Source organism: Bidens hawaiensis, unplaced genomic scaffold (assembly GCF_021521415.1).
Source record: "Bidens hawaiensis isolate Kalapana, Puna unplaced genomic scaffold, B.hawaiensis_p1.1 tig00004617_1, whole genome shotgun sequence".
In the NCBI taxonomy this organism is placed as follows: Eukaryota; Viridiplantae; Streptophyta; class Magnoliopsida; order Asterales; family Asteraceae; genus Bidens; species Bidens hawaiensis.
Genome location: NW_027491281.1, coordinates 543,028 through 557,903, shown reverse-complemented (window position 1 = coordinate 557,903; position 14,876 = coordinate 543,028).

Here is a 14,876-nt window from a genome sequence, read left to right as displayed (position 1 = left end):
AAACAAGTATGGAAGAGTAAGTGATATAAAGTTAACTAGCCAAGTTGAAAGGGGGGTTTTAGTTCTCTAACAAAAATATTGGTAATGAATGCAGAATTGTAATAGCCTGTCATACTCAAGCCTTATGTTTTAGCATGATCACCAAGATAAAAATTCTTTGAAATTTTCAAATGAATGATTGGATCATCAATGGTATATGGTTATAAGGCCTTAAATCTTGTATTGATGGGATGCTTCAAAGTTCCGGACACCATTGAATCTTTCTGCTGTTTATCAACTGGGTATTAAAAAAGTCTGAATATTAAATTGCTTTTTAAGCAAACCCAAAGTCATTAAACTCGATCATTGTTGTAGTTGTAAAAACTCATTACTGACTTGATCAGTCAATTTGTTAGACATACATTGTTCTTCACTTGCGCACGTCTTAATACCATTAAAAAACGGACCCCATGGGATACAATCTTTAACACCCCGGCTAAAGCGGAATATGCCCGAGTGTGACGTACAGAATTCTCATAACAAACGTGACACTATTAAGTTACAATAATATCATTAATTAATTTAAACATCAAGTATAGAAGTTTTTAACAGTTACTACAAGGAAAATACAAAGAAATACACATTTAAACAATTCGTCCATTTTAGTTGAATATCCTATGTACTAATGTCTTTGTCACGACATCATCCTCTACATAAAGTACCCGTAGCATATATACAAAATAATGTCAACTAAATGAATAGTTGGTGAGTTCACACAAGTTTTGATATAAGTACATAAAAAGCATACAATTCAATGAACGAGTGTAAATGAGCAAGTAAGGTCCTTTCCAACTGGGATTGTGCACCAGCGTACTCAGATAAGCACAAGTACAGTCCTTTCCGTTGGGATTGTGCACCAATATACTCGGATAATGAGGCCCTTTTCCACTCATAACAACGAATGTCTTGAGCGCTAATGGGGGCGTATGATTATACCATATTGAAGTAATCCATGAACATAATCTTTGAGCAAGTAAGCAAATAAACACACAAGTCCATGTAACGAATTGTAGTTTGTAAATAATGAATGAACGAAATTGTAATTTGGATAGGATATATATGCTACCCCCAAAAGTAGTTAAAGAGTAAAAAGGGGATACGAGAAACTCACCTCGAATGCAACTTAAAATAGAAGTCACAAAATGCTCTAGTGCCTAAATCATACAAGCACTATAAGTATTTGTTAAGCAATTCCTAGAATCCTTAGTATCCAAACAATCCCACAGGTTATTAAAAGTTTGACCAAAGTTTGACTTTCCGCTGACTTTGACCAAAGTTTTGACTTTTCGTTGACTTTTGACCAAAAGGTCCAAGTTGTTGACCGTTGACCAAAATATTGAATGTTGGCCAAAATATTGACCGTTGACCTTAAATGTTGGCCGACGACCAGTTGGTGACTTTTGACCAATTATCTAGACTTAAAATAGTCATAAGATATTCATAGTCGCAACCTAACAATCGATCATGTAATTTGCACTTAATTATTTTTCACGCAACCATATGGCTAAGTCACACTTTTACCAGTTTCATTTCTCATAAGTAAGACCAAACATTTAGTCAAATAATTTCAAGTTCACCAATAAAGTCAAATTCCAAAATAACACAGCAACCTTTGTACAAACTACAACTATTTTTACTAAACAACATGCTGGACAAATTTGGGCAGGTTTTAAGTCACCAAAACCAATTTTTCTAACCAGCCAAAACATACAAATAATTTACCAAATAATTCCCACAGATACTTTCCAGTATTAGGTACAACATAAAACTTTGTTGTAATTTTTCAACACTCACAAACTTCATGAAAATTCATACACTACAGCAACCTATTATCAGCTACCTTTTCAGCACACCAGAATGTAAATATTTGCTAGATTGTCCATATATGTCCAACTGATGCAAGACCAATTGGATTGTTTTCCTAATTCAATTTATAACATTCCAGAAGTGGAATCACACAATTAACCATTTTTAATTACAAGTTACACAATTTACAAAACGAATCCGAAATTACTTTTTCAATCAAAATTGTAACCCGATTTTGTAAATTCATAAATTCTAATCAAACAGAGTCTAAAAATAATGATATTTGTCTTTTTAAAAACTACACCCAAAGGAATTGACCGTAGCATCAAGAATAAACCATAAAAACTAACATATCAACAAGTTATACAATTAACAACCTAGGTTACATAATATGTCAACAAGCAGATCTAAACCTATGTGCACAACAATCATGATTTTCATATCTATATGATCCTAAATCACCAATAAATCAATTTATAAATTTAAAACTCATGTTTTTCCAATTTTAATCTAAATCCATAAAGACAATTATATATGTATATATATATATATATAAGAGATTCAAACTTTTATACCAAGACCCAACAAACACTTTTAACCAAGTCAAACTTTGATCACTCTTTATTTATCTCTATAATCCAAATTATTTGGATGCAAATATAATGTTTCTAAGATAAAAACATAAAACAAATATATGTTAAATATGATTACCTAGTTGCTTAATCCAAAGATTCATTCCTCTTGCTTCCAAATATCACCAAAACAATACTTGTGTATGAGGATAATTTGAGAGAGTTTTAGCAAAAAGTGTTTTGTGTGTTTGTGAGTGATAGATTTCGGCCAAGAGGGACAAAAAAAAAGGGAAAAGTTTGATTACCAAGAGTTTGTAACTCCTTTTTGAATTAATAACAAACTTTAATCTCACTTTAATAAAATTCAACCTTAGGTAACTTTTATATTAAAATAGATGACATGATACAACTTTTTAAACCATTTTTATGTATTATATTGTCTAAGGTTTATTGGTATAACTAGGCAACATAACATGTAACATATCATATAATGTAACAAGTTTAATCATCTAACTTTTTTATAAATCACATAAGTATATAACAACTAATCATGTAACATATTGAACATATAACACATTGTACCTATCGTATAAGGTACATGTAACATATTATTATTATAAAATGTGTAACAAGTTACTTTTGTTTAGGTCACCAACGACACTAGTAACTCAAATGTATGCATACATGACACTACATGCATGACAGTTCATTAACATAGTTAACAAAACTAACTGGGTTTAGTTAATGGAGTTAACCTGAAAATGCCGGGTGTCACATGGGGGATTAGAAATGTTGAATTTATATTTTATTATGGAGTTGGATATTTTATTAAGTTTTTATACATGTATTTATAATTTTTTTAATTACTCATATTCACAAGATATTGTATATATTTCATCATTTAGTTATTACAAAGAGATTACAATAAAGTGGCTGGCAAACAGGAAACAAGTTGCGCCACAACCCTCTTTTGAATAGCAAAGCCAATCCTACTAAAAACGAAGCTTTGGGACCTAGGAGCTGAAGAGGTTCCGTGTACGACACGCTGAACCCTACTGAAAAAATTCACAGCCTCTGGGGCCAGAAAACCAAATGTATCAAAAGCAAATGTGAGAAAGACATGTTGATTCTCTAAACAAGCTTTCTCTTGTTTAACAACTTTGCCCTATTCAACCTTCAACGCAGCCTGACCCACAACAAACCCACGGTCCCTGAGCCCAACAAGAGGAGACACTCCAGTAAGATCAACACAGGCGTGTTTCCCCCTGCCCACCGAACACAAGAATATCAGCTGGTCATAAAGTAGACCTCCCTTCAAGAGGATCCGTGAGAAAGTTAACAGGGCTTCCTTTTAAGCAGAAATCCATGCCCGTTTAAGAGCATCACACAGAACATTCCTAACCAAATCATGTCTGTATTTATAGCCAGACAATTCTTTTCAATGCACCGTATGGTCTCGAAAAGAATCCAAACAAACCTTGCAACAAATTGGGCAAGGCTCATTAGTTGGTAACATAGGGATCATTAACCGGTACTTAAGGATAGCCCGATACTCCAAACCCGACATATGCTGGGCCAATTATTCAACGGGGATGGCCTTTAGAAAATCATGAGCCCGAGGAGCCCGAAGGCGTACAAACACCACCTTTTGGCGAGGGGGTAGATCAAACTTCACTTCTAAACTTTGGGCGATTTCACTAAATAAGGCACTCGCCCCAACATGTTGGGCTTTAGGGGGGGGGGGGGAGTGTTCTTATTAGAGAACCCGCTAAGATCAAAATCTGGAAGTGAGGTACATAAACGATCCATCACACACCCATAATCAGATTCCAACTCATAAATATCACAACCCCGAAGTATATGGTCTTGCAAACACCACGATTGTGCTCTCGAAGCCACAAAAGCATATGTAGATACATCCTCGGCCGAACATAGACCCAACCCAGCAAAACGGGTAGGTAGTGATGCCAACCTCCATTGTAGATCCCTGAAGAACGGACCCCACAAACCACGATGTCCTCAATTGCCCTTCGAAGGCCATTGTCAAATATAGAAACAGCTTCCCCCACATACATAGGTTGGCACGTTCTCAAACCTAACAAAAGCTTTGCTATTCCCATACATGATCGAAGAAAAAGAAGCTCGCATTGAGGATACCGAAGTCTTGGGAGACAGCAAAAGAAGCTCGCATTTATAAATAAAAACCGAAAATTTAAATAGGTCGGATTTTCGGGTTTGAAAAGTAACGAATGTTACAGGACTTACAACTTTTGGAAATTTCGTTCCGAAATAAAAATAAAAATACAAATTTTAAACGAGAGCAACTAATACAAATTTTAACTATTTTATACATACATAATTAAGATAAAATAACGACGATCTTTGAATGACCCGAAAGAACCCCACAAATAGAAAATATGATAAGCACAATTATATATAGGATGTACCAACGGCGTATCCACCATGCCCTTATCATATTGTATTTGTCCCGTTCCCCAAAATCATTCCATGTTCCGAGTTATTTCACACAACAGGATTTATTATATTTTTTATGCGAGAACTTTGATAATTACGTGTCGACCCATAATTACCTCTATCGTCGGATGGTCTATATAACTTGTCATATTGTGTGGTTTTAAGCATTGATCTTAGATAAATAAATAAAATTCTCATATATAATGTTGAAAAAAAAGATAATGAGTTAAAAGGGTAAAAAGTTTACAAAACACATTGATCGACCATTCAGGCCAAGGACAACGCGAAAACACTAAGTCAAATAAATGATATCATCGTAGTCTGAACCAAGTAAACGATGTTGAAAACAAAATAAATGAGATATTGAAATTATAGAATGAAAACATTTGAATTATGAACATCGTAACATGTAACTTAAATATTGGGGTTGAGAATAACGTGGTAAGTAAACGTATCATTTAACCAAGAAAACATGAACATGTAATTTGATAACGCATTGGGTTCGAGAATAGCTTAGACATACGAAACTTTTAAGTACCAAAATACCAAGATGTTTAACAAATGGAAATATCCGGATGAATGCAACACAATTAACGATAATATTGAGATGAAATAAAGTGAACATTACAACATATAAATTAATAATTTGAAATAAAACGGATAAATGAAACTCTATATTCACATTATTAAAATCCATTTAAGTTTGTGAAAGAAAAGGTCCAATAGCAACCTTGAGTTTATCTAAGTAAGTAGTTGAAACCTCGATATTAAAATAAACCGTTGGTCTAGGATTAAAATAACGAATTAATTCAACTAAAAACATTGAGTGGAAAAAGAACGAACGAATAACCAAAACAATTTAGGTAAAAATAGCATAGCATAAACTTAGCATGTACATGAGACACAGGCTCGGGTCTAAGTAAATGATTTCGTTTTGATAGAACTGGTCACCGATAGTAAAATGTTGAAATAAAATGAAAATATGGTTTCTATTAGGTAATTATGTACACATACATGTTCATAGTACCAATTTCCACTTAACGGTTACGTTGATAGGAAATTGGTCCTAGATCCCGAGGTAACAAACGTAAAACAATTCAAAAAATGCGACTAAGGATGATGTATGAATATGCGTTTCGTAAAATACAAACAAATATGGATCAAAGATCAATGAACAATCGAAATAAACTTCGTAAACAATATTCTAAAGAAGTGGATATAAAAGTCACTTTGGGTACGTGTAAAAAATATACGTGAGGGAGAAGTTAAAGAAGAAATGCAGCTTGTGACCTTTGTCTTCTTGAGTGTTGTTTTGTGGTATGAAAGTTGACGTGGGAGGTGGTGCCATGATTTCTTAGCCGAAACTCATTGGCGTTAACGAATGGAAAAGAAAGGAAGGGATAATTTTATTTACAAAAATCGGTTGTAAATCGTGATGCATTTATATCTCATGCGGAAATAAAATTTATTCTGTTTTATTTAGATAAAAGATTTTTAGCTATCGCTAAGACTTGCAAATTTTATGAAATTCTAATCGTAGAAACAAATGTTTTTTTTTTGCCAGCGACTTAAGAAGTCAGATTACTGGACTTGTTGAATGAGAAATAGCCCCAAAGAGCTAAAAACTTATTTGAGGCAAATATTTTACTTTAAATATTTTTATATTAATAGTAGTGACGATGATACTAGTAATAATAATATTACTAATAATATTAACAATAATAATAATAAAACTTTTAATAATAATAATATTGATAATTACCATAATGATGACGGTGATGGTACTAATAACAACAGTAGTAGTAATATTAATAATGATGATAATATTATTAACTTTAATAATAATAATAATAACAATGGAGATAATAAATTCTTTTTAAAGAAACTCCTTTTGACTGAAAGTTAAAAACAACTAAGGATTTGGGATTAAGCGCGAGGTGTTTGTAAAAGAAATATAATGTAGGAAAGTATGCAAATGAAAATATAGATGAGTTTGATTAGTTTTGTATAAATCTAAGTATTGAAATCGGAAAATCGTATAAGGTCGACAAAGGATGCGGGGTTATGGTATTGCATGGCGGAAACAAGTTAGGCCTTCCAAAGTATGGCGGGTGTGCTAGGGTCACCATAATGATGGTAGGCCTGAAGCATGAGGTCAAGCATATGATTGAGACAAGTGGTTAGGTACAGGTCTTGCAGATGAGTGGGTGGCGTTGAGTTTGGGTGATGTAACATCACGAAAGTTTTGGATCAAAGTTGTGAAGTTCAAAGTAAAAAGGACCAAAGGTGACAAGTTCTAAACTCCAAAGCCGAAAATGAAAATGTTGTTTTCCTGACCCATCGCGATACGCGATGGATTAGATGGCGAGCCCATCGCATATTGCAAAGGGTGGTCTGCAGAGCCGGACACGTGTTCCGCCACATGTACACACGTGGCATAACGTCTGCCACGTGTCACCACGTGGCACTGCATCTGCCACGTGTCACCACGTATCAAGCCTACATGTTGTGTCATCAAGCCTAGTCGCGATACGCGACGGTCTACCCCTAGACCCATCGCGTATCGCCATCTAATTATATAATAATAAAAAGATCCAGCAACCTATCGCGCTACGCGATGGATCTTGTACAAGACCCAGCGATGGGTCACCAAATCAGGTCTATAAATAGGGGCTCCAGCCCTCATTCTCAGCACACAAATCTGATATCTCACTATCTCTCTCTAAAACTCACTCTCTCACTACCTCGATAATTGTGCCAAGCCTTCTCGTAAACTGTGCCCAAATACCGACGTTTCCTCGATCAACGTGCTATACCTCGAAGTACCGACATTATTATATTGAAGGCCGAGATGTCCTGACGAACCACCTCGATAAGTGTGCCAACGTGTGAAGAAGTGTTGGTGTGTTTCCAAAAGCGTGTCGAAGGAAGTGTTGATCAAGAAGGCTCGATAAAACAAAGAGGAGTCGAAGTGCTGCTGAAGTAATTAATTTTTCTATAAGCCAAACAAGGTAGTCATAATGCATGAATAAAATAATAATAAAATAAAGGCTTAAAACCATAAGTCGAGGATATACTCGATACCTCGATAAATAATAAAAGAAAACGTAACAAAGAAATATAAAAGAAAGAAAGATATATATAAAGTGATTCTTTGTTATAATTATTATTATTTAATTTTATTATTATTGTTAGAGAATAATAAAAGAAAGTATACATTTCTTACAGAAGAAGAAACGTAGTGTTTATAGAAAAGTAAAACAAGTAAAACTAAAGGTTTATCTTGTAAAAGAAAAGAAAATAAATAAGTTAAAAGAAAGAGTTTTAACTTATAAAAGAAAAGAAAGAAAATATACTTTTAAACTAAAGGTTTAAAGTAAAGAAAAGATGTTTTAAACTAAAGATTCATAAAGAAAATATAAACGAGATGAAGATTATAAAAAGAGACTAAATGTCATAAGCCGGATTTAAGATCCGACTAACAAAAGGTTATACTCGTACTATAGGTGCGAGATAGCAAAGAAAGGGAAAGACCTCGGTCAGTGTATTGAAGCTGATCAAATTCAAGAAAAGGTGAATACGCCCAACTTTATAAACTTGTTTAATCGAGTCAAATAAATGAAAAGAATTACATAAGATTACGTATCTTTAAAACATTATAACAAAAGTAATTGTAGGTTCCCGGACAGATCTTACACGGGATATCGCTATCTACGCAGGTGCGGAATCCTTGCGTGGGTAGATACGAGCGTAGAATACGAATAACAAACACACGCGATACAAACGAACACGTTATGTATTATAACCTGAAACACGTCTATTACAGACTCTCGACACGTTCACTCGAACTACTGGATTACACGTGAATAAACAAAACACTAACTGACCAACAACTTCACGTAAACCCGTAGGTTACTTAAATACACGACAACTTCGCCTCAGGCGAAGTTGTCTGTAACTTCGCTCGTTGAACAAGTTCGCCTAGGCGAACTTGTCAACAACTTCGCTTGTTCAACAAGTTCGCCTGAGCGAACTTGTTGATAACATCGCTTACATACATAAACATAAACTTAAACATAATTACATTACAGACTCGATTACAAACGCTAGACTATGAACTACTGACATTTATGTACCAACAGACTCCCCCTTGGCAGTAGCTTCATATCTTGATCTTCAAAGCTTGAGTCTTGTAATCTTTCGTCTTCTCTCTTCATCTCTTCAAGCATGCACTCCCTGTCTGACACATACAGAAACCAACTTCTGGTACTTCTTAGCTTCCTCTTTCCAAGCAGGAATGTAGAAAATCTTCTTAGCGTGTAGTACCAGCAAGTCAGCTTGAGACAGATTGACCAAGTGCATAGGATCATACACTCTCATGATCTCTTGCTCATCTTCATCCTCCATGACCGCTTCAGCAGTTTCACAATCCACGTACCACCACTTCAAGTCTTTCAAGACGTTCTTGGGCATCACCTTCATCGGCACTTCTTTTAAATGACGGACTAGTTTATACTTCATAACCATCCATGGTTTGCCGTCTGCCCGCATTCCTCTTTTTTATCTTCTACTAACTTCCCTTTCTGAGGTTTCAGAAGTTCAAACTTTTTATCTTTAATGGCCTCCTTCCAAACAATTTTCCCAATTACTCTTGCCATGTTATCATCGCTTCTGTTTATCAGCCCCAGTCTTGCTAAGTCTTTCACCTCACACTCCGGTAAGGTATTCAGGGATCTCAACATCTTCTTGAAGTACTGAATGCCGTCGTACCGTTTGATCACAAATAACTTCAACTCTTCATCGTACAACCAGCATATGATTCCCTTCTTTGATTCTGCATATCCATTTATATTATACGACTTTTTGAACATCGTAGGTACTGCTGGCTTCTTTGTCTTTACAAACCACTGAGCGCAGCCTTCCTTCCATTTTGGCTGATCTTCCCACTCAGTGTTGTCAACTGCAGCATCTTCACATATAGTCGACTGTTCAACCACAGGGATCTCATGCTCTACATTTCTTCAACTATCTCCCCTTCTTCTATCACATTCTCTACCACAATTTCTGCACCAATCTTTTCAATCTCATCGATTGGCAGAACATCATCTTCATTCATTAACTCATCATCCTCTAACATCTCGTCTATCTCTTTCAGTGCATCAATCATATCATCAACATCTTCAACATCATCATCACCAACCGCAACCACATCATCACCAGCTGCAGACTCCCCCTCAGCTGTGGAAGCCCCAAGAGCTATAGAAGTTCTAGGCAACTCACCACCTGCACCTTCCGGTGCATTGGGATCATCGTCTTGATCGTTTCGGCGCTTGGTCCTCAACTCATCTCCTCTACAGCTCATCTCCCCCTGAGATGCCAAGAACACCTTCAAGGCATCTATTATTTTCCCGTGCTCAGCCAGGAGGGATGCCTGCAGTTGATTTGCTTCCACTAGGCTTTGTATAGTTTTGGACTGCTCAGCTACAATCCGCTCTAGTGAAGCTATCCGTTCCGAGTCAGAACTGGGCGTGTCCGCAGGTGGTACCGTACCCGATAACCCTGCAGAAGTGGTGACCGTAGACTCGACAAATCGTGCTACTACCACCGATGGAGTACGCGTTTGAGGTGGTAGAGACACAATTGCTGGAGTCGACTTCTGGACGGCTGTGATCTGTGGAATGTCAGCTGACGATGTAGCCACTACGGGAACAACCGTAGCGCTTGTACTCGATACCTGCACAGAGGTAGGAACAAAAGACATACCAGATAGGGCAGGTGGAGCAAAACGTACCAACCGTGAAGTCTCTCCAGCTCCTACACCCATACCTGTCGTTTCTCTTCGTGAACGTTTTCTTACCAACTTCACAGCTTCTTCTTCATCATCTTCCTCGTCGTCGTCATCAACAATTCGCTTTTGTTTACCAACCGTTCTCTCACGCGTTACCATCATCCTTCTAGCCTCTTCCATCACATCATCAAAATCAGCCTGTGGACCCGAGACTTGAATATTCTCTTGAGGATCAACTCGGTCCATATCAAACATTCCGTGGCCTCCCAACATGTCATCAAGATCAATATCTGCAGCTGACACAGCAGCAGATACAGCAGGCGCAGCTGATACAGCCTGGGGTGCTGCCGCCTGTTGTGGTCTTGGGTCTCTGAACTCGTCCCCTGCCGCAGGCACATACTCCGGATTGATAAGGTACCCAAAGAGCGGAGTATGCCTGGGACGCAGCTCAGGCTTGCTTCGTGCGCTGGAAGTGCGACACTGTGCAAAGATACGTTTTGTCACACTTTCTACGTATCGAATAGGGCGTCGTTGAGGCAGCGTCGGAGCCACATGATTGAAAATCATCTGTAGGAATCGAGGATACATAGTAAACCGCTCACGCGCCACAGCCCTTCGTTGTCGATCGATCTCGTAAAAGATCATCTGGCTGAAAGAATATCTTTTATTATATGTTAATGCAGTCATAGCAGACTGCATTGTCGCACCCATTCCATCAGTTCCGGCCTTCCGTCCTGACATACATACGATCATGACGTGCATAAGGAAGCGCCACTGATCTAAAAGAAATCCCTTCCGCCGTTGAGTGTCTCTTAAGAGACCAGAATATCCCATCCTGAGGAACGCCCCATCACGGAATGGCGCAACAAACTCCGTTGGGTCATCCCTCGTCTCTTCACCAAACTGCAACGCCACCCGTATGTGTTCAGAAGAAAACTGAACAACTTGACCATTTACGGTGGCTCGCATAACCGGGGGCTCAACCCGGCAATCGTACTCTACCGTCTGCCAAAAGTCTTCAATATTCGGTAGCGAAATAGGCAGGGTAGTTGTTATTGCATGATAAATCCTTGAGCGCATGAGAAAAGTAATTATCTCCCTATAGTCCTCCACGCCCTTTGCATCTGGGTCAAGTGTTATGAACTGGTTATGGGCTGGAAAGAATTGTCTCTGATCATCACCGTCATCACCTGCACCTCCTGCACCTCCAACAGCAGCCATATCTGCACAAAACGAACCAAGTTAGATAAACGTTTAAGTTGTACACAAGTTCGCTTGATTACCAGTAGCGAAGTTGTGGTCAAACCTGTATAGGCGAAGTTATAGGTGAGGCGAAGTTGGGAACAACTTCGCTTCATCTTTAAGTTCGTCTAATTAATTTTAAGTAAAAAGGTCTGGGCGAAGTTAATGATAACTTCGCCCTTTCACAACATCGCCTCAGGCGAAGATAAGGGTTAGGCGAAATTAATCGTCAGGCGAAGTTGCGGATAACTTCGCCGAAACCCTAACTTCGCCTGAACTGAATCGGCGACTGTTAGGATTCTAACAGCCGGAATCCGATGATTCGTGGAAAGTTTGACGATCCAGGAGACTCTAACACATTTTATTACTGATGTTTAGATGAAAATATCGTCCATTGAACACGTAACACAAGCTTGTAAAACTCGGTTTTGAAAGGTCACCGGACCGAGGTCACGAAACCGTTCAAAACGACCTATGAAAAGCACCACTGTCTTTGGATATACGGTTAATCGATAACACACACCTTGAATCAAAGAATGAAACTGAGAAAAAGGATCGAAACGGAAACAAATCAAGTTCGCCGGAAACCTATATATCTTCGCCGGAAATTTCGGATAAGTTCGCCGGATTTCTGATGAACAGTTTCAACCCTTAAAATCCTTTATATAGAGGCTCTGATAGACAGGCGAAGTTACGGATAACTTCGCCTAGGCGAAGTTATTCACAACTTCGCCTATTCAACAACATCGCCTAAAATTTTCAAATTTAACCCTTAAGATTTTAACAGTTGTCCTTTAAGAAATAAACGACATGATCAATTCTAAGTAACCATATAAACCATCATAAAACTATCTAAGTTCAAAAACTTAAAAATTTAAAGTATAAGGGATCAAATTTCAGTCTCGGTAGGGACTGCTATGTTTTAGAAAAGATCCGAACAGGAATCATACTAACTACGTGACTGTCACATAGATCCGTGTTTAGCTGTATTATGACATATAGAGACAGGTTGTAAGCAGGTATGACTTAAAGTGGTTTTCATTGTTTCTGTGATACGAGTTAGGTTCAATTAATCCTTAAAATTTAAGTGGGCAACAACTCAGAAATATTGATGCCTCCTATCTATCCTCAAAGCGTATTTGGCTTTCCCCAAGTCACCCCGAATTGACTTCGACCCATAGTGTCTGATTAACTTGTATGTACTCTTCTTCTTGTTCCCGTTCTTCTTCTTACTCTAAGATACAGAAGTCTTGATTTTATGATCACTAATATGTTACAATAACTTCAATTTTTTTTTTTTTTAACAACATAGACTTCCAAGTAGAAATTAACTGCAAGTCCCGAATCTGGATCACTGCAGTGTCTTGAAACGCTTTCTTCACGGGAATCAGAACACACATGGGCTCGTGTATGACTGGGTAATCGCTTTTCTGCCTATCATTCGAAAAGATATATATGAAGACACGCAAAACTCTTAAGGAGTTTCCACGTAAAATCAAGTAAAATTAGTTTGTATCACATCCACTTTTACGCACCATAAAAAGTTACCATGACATACAATGATTGTCCTAAAGCCTTTTAAGCCTAATAACTTCACTAGTTAAGCACACACAATCAGTATATATATCATTTTCCAAGGTTAGATCAATTTTCCGTTTAACATAGCTAACGAACTTCTTACCAAGTAACAGACTTGAAAAGTAATTTCATTTCCCTAAAAAAAATTTTGACTTCAATCGCCCCGATCACGTCAAAGTCTTCAGGTAAACGGCAATCCTGTAGATCCAATGGATCAACTGGACCGACGACATACAAGTATGTGTCCTTCTAACTAAGTATGACCGACTAATTTTCAGCGACAGAAGGAAAACACATCATAACCGCCCCGGTCACTTTCAGTCGTCTGGTTAATGGCGATCCTCATTCACTACAAGTAGAAATGAGGACCAAAACATATCCGAGGATATGTCCATCAAACTGAGGTAACCGACTAATTTTAAGCAATAGTGACGTTTTTTTTTTCTTTTTTTTTTTTTTTTTTTTTTTTTTTAATAAACACAATAAAAACATGGTTACTCGGGATTGATCATCCCGTTCAGCTCAATTAGGTTTTGAAATCTGGATTTATCAAACGCTTTTGTAAATAAATCAGCGAAATTTTCTAGCGTATCGACCTTTTCGACCTTAATCAGTTTCTTCTCAGCACAATCCCGTATGAAATGATGACGAATGTCAATATGTTTAGTTTTACTATGTTTCACGGGATTGTTAATTACTAAGATGGCAGCAGTGTTATCAATTAAAATAGGAGTGAGTAAGAAATTCAGACCATAGTCGCGCAATTGTTGCTGAATCCACAAAACCTGAGAGCAGCAGTTGGATGCTGCCATATATTCAGCTTCGCACGTTGAGATTGCGACCGATGTCTGTTTCTTGCACTGCCAGGAAACTAATCTTCCACCGAGAAACTGACATCTTCCTGTTGTCGACTTCCGACTCTGATTGCACCCTCCATAATCAGAATCCGTATAAGCAACCAGTTGCACGTCTCCTCCCTTCGGGTACCACAACCCTAGCTTCGGCTTGCCTTTGAGATACCGCAAAATCCTCTTCACACCCTTCATGTGAGATTCCTTTAGGTTTGCCTGAAAACGAGCACAAAGACAAACAGAAAACATTATATCAGGCCTAGAAGCAGTCAAATACATCAAAGAGCCTATTATAGCCCGATACTGAGTTGGGTCCACATCTGCGTCACCGTCTACTTCAGCTCCCAACTTGTGGTTGACGCAAATTGGAGTGTCAAATGGAGAACAGTCCTCCATCTTGAAGCGCTTGAGGACATCATGAACATATTTTGTTTGATGAATGAACATCCCATCCTTCTTTTGATCAACCTGCAAACCTAAAAAGAACGTTAGTTCACCCATGGCACTCATCTCAAATCTTTTCTT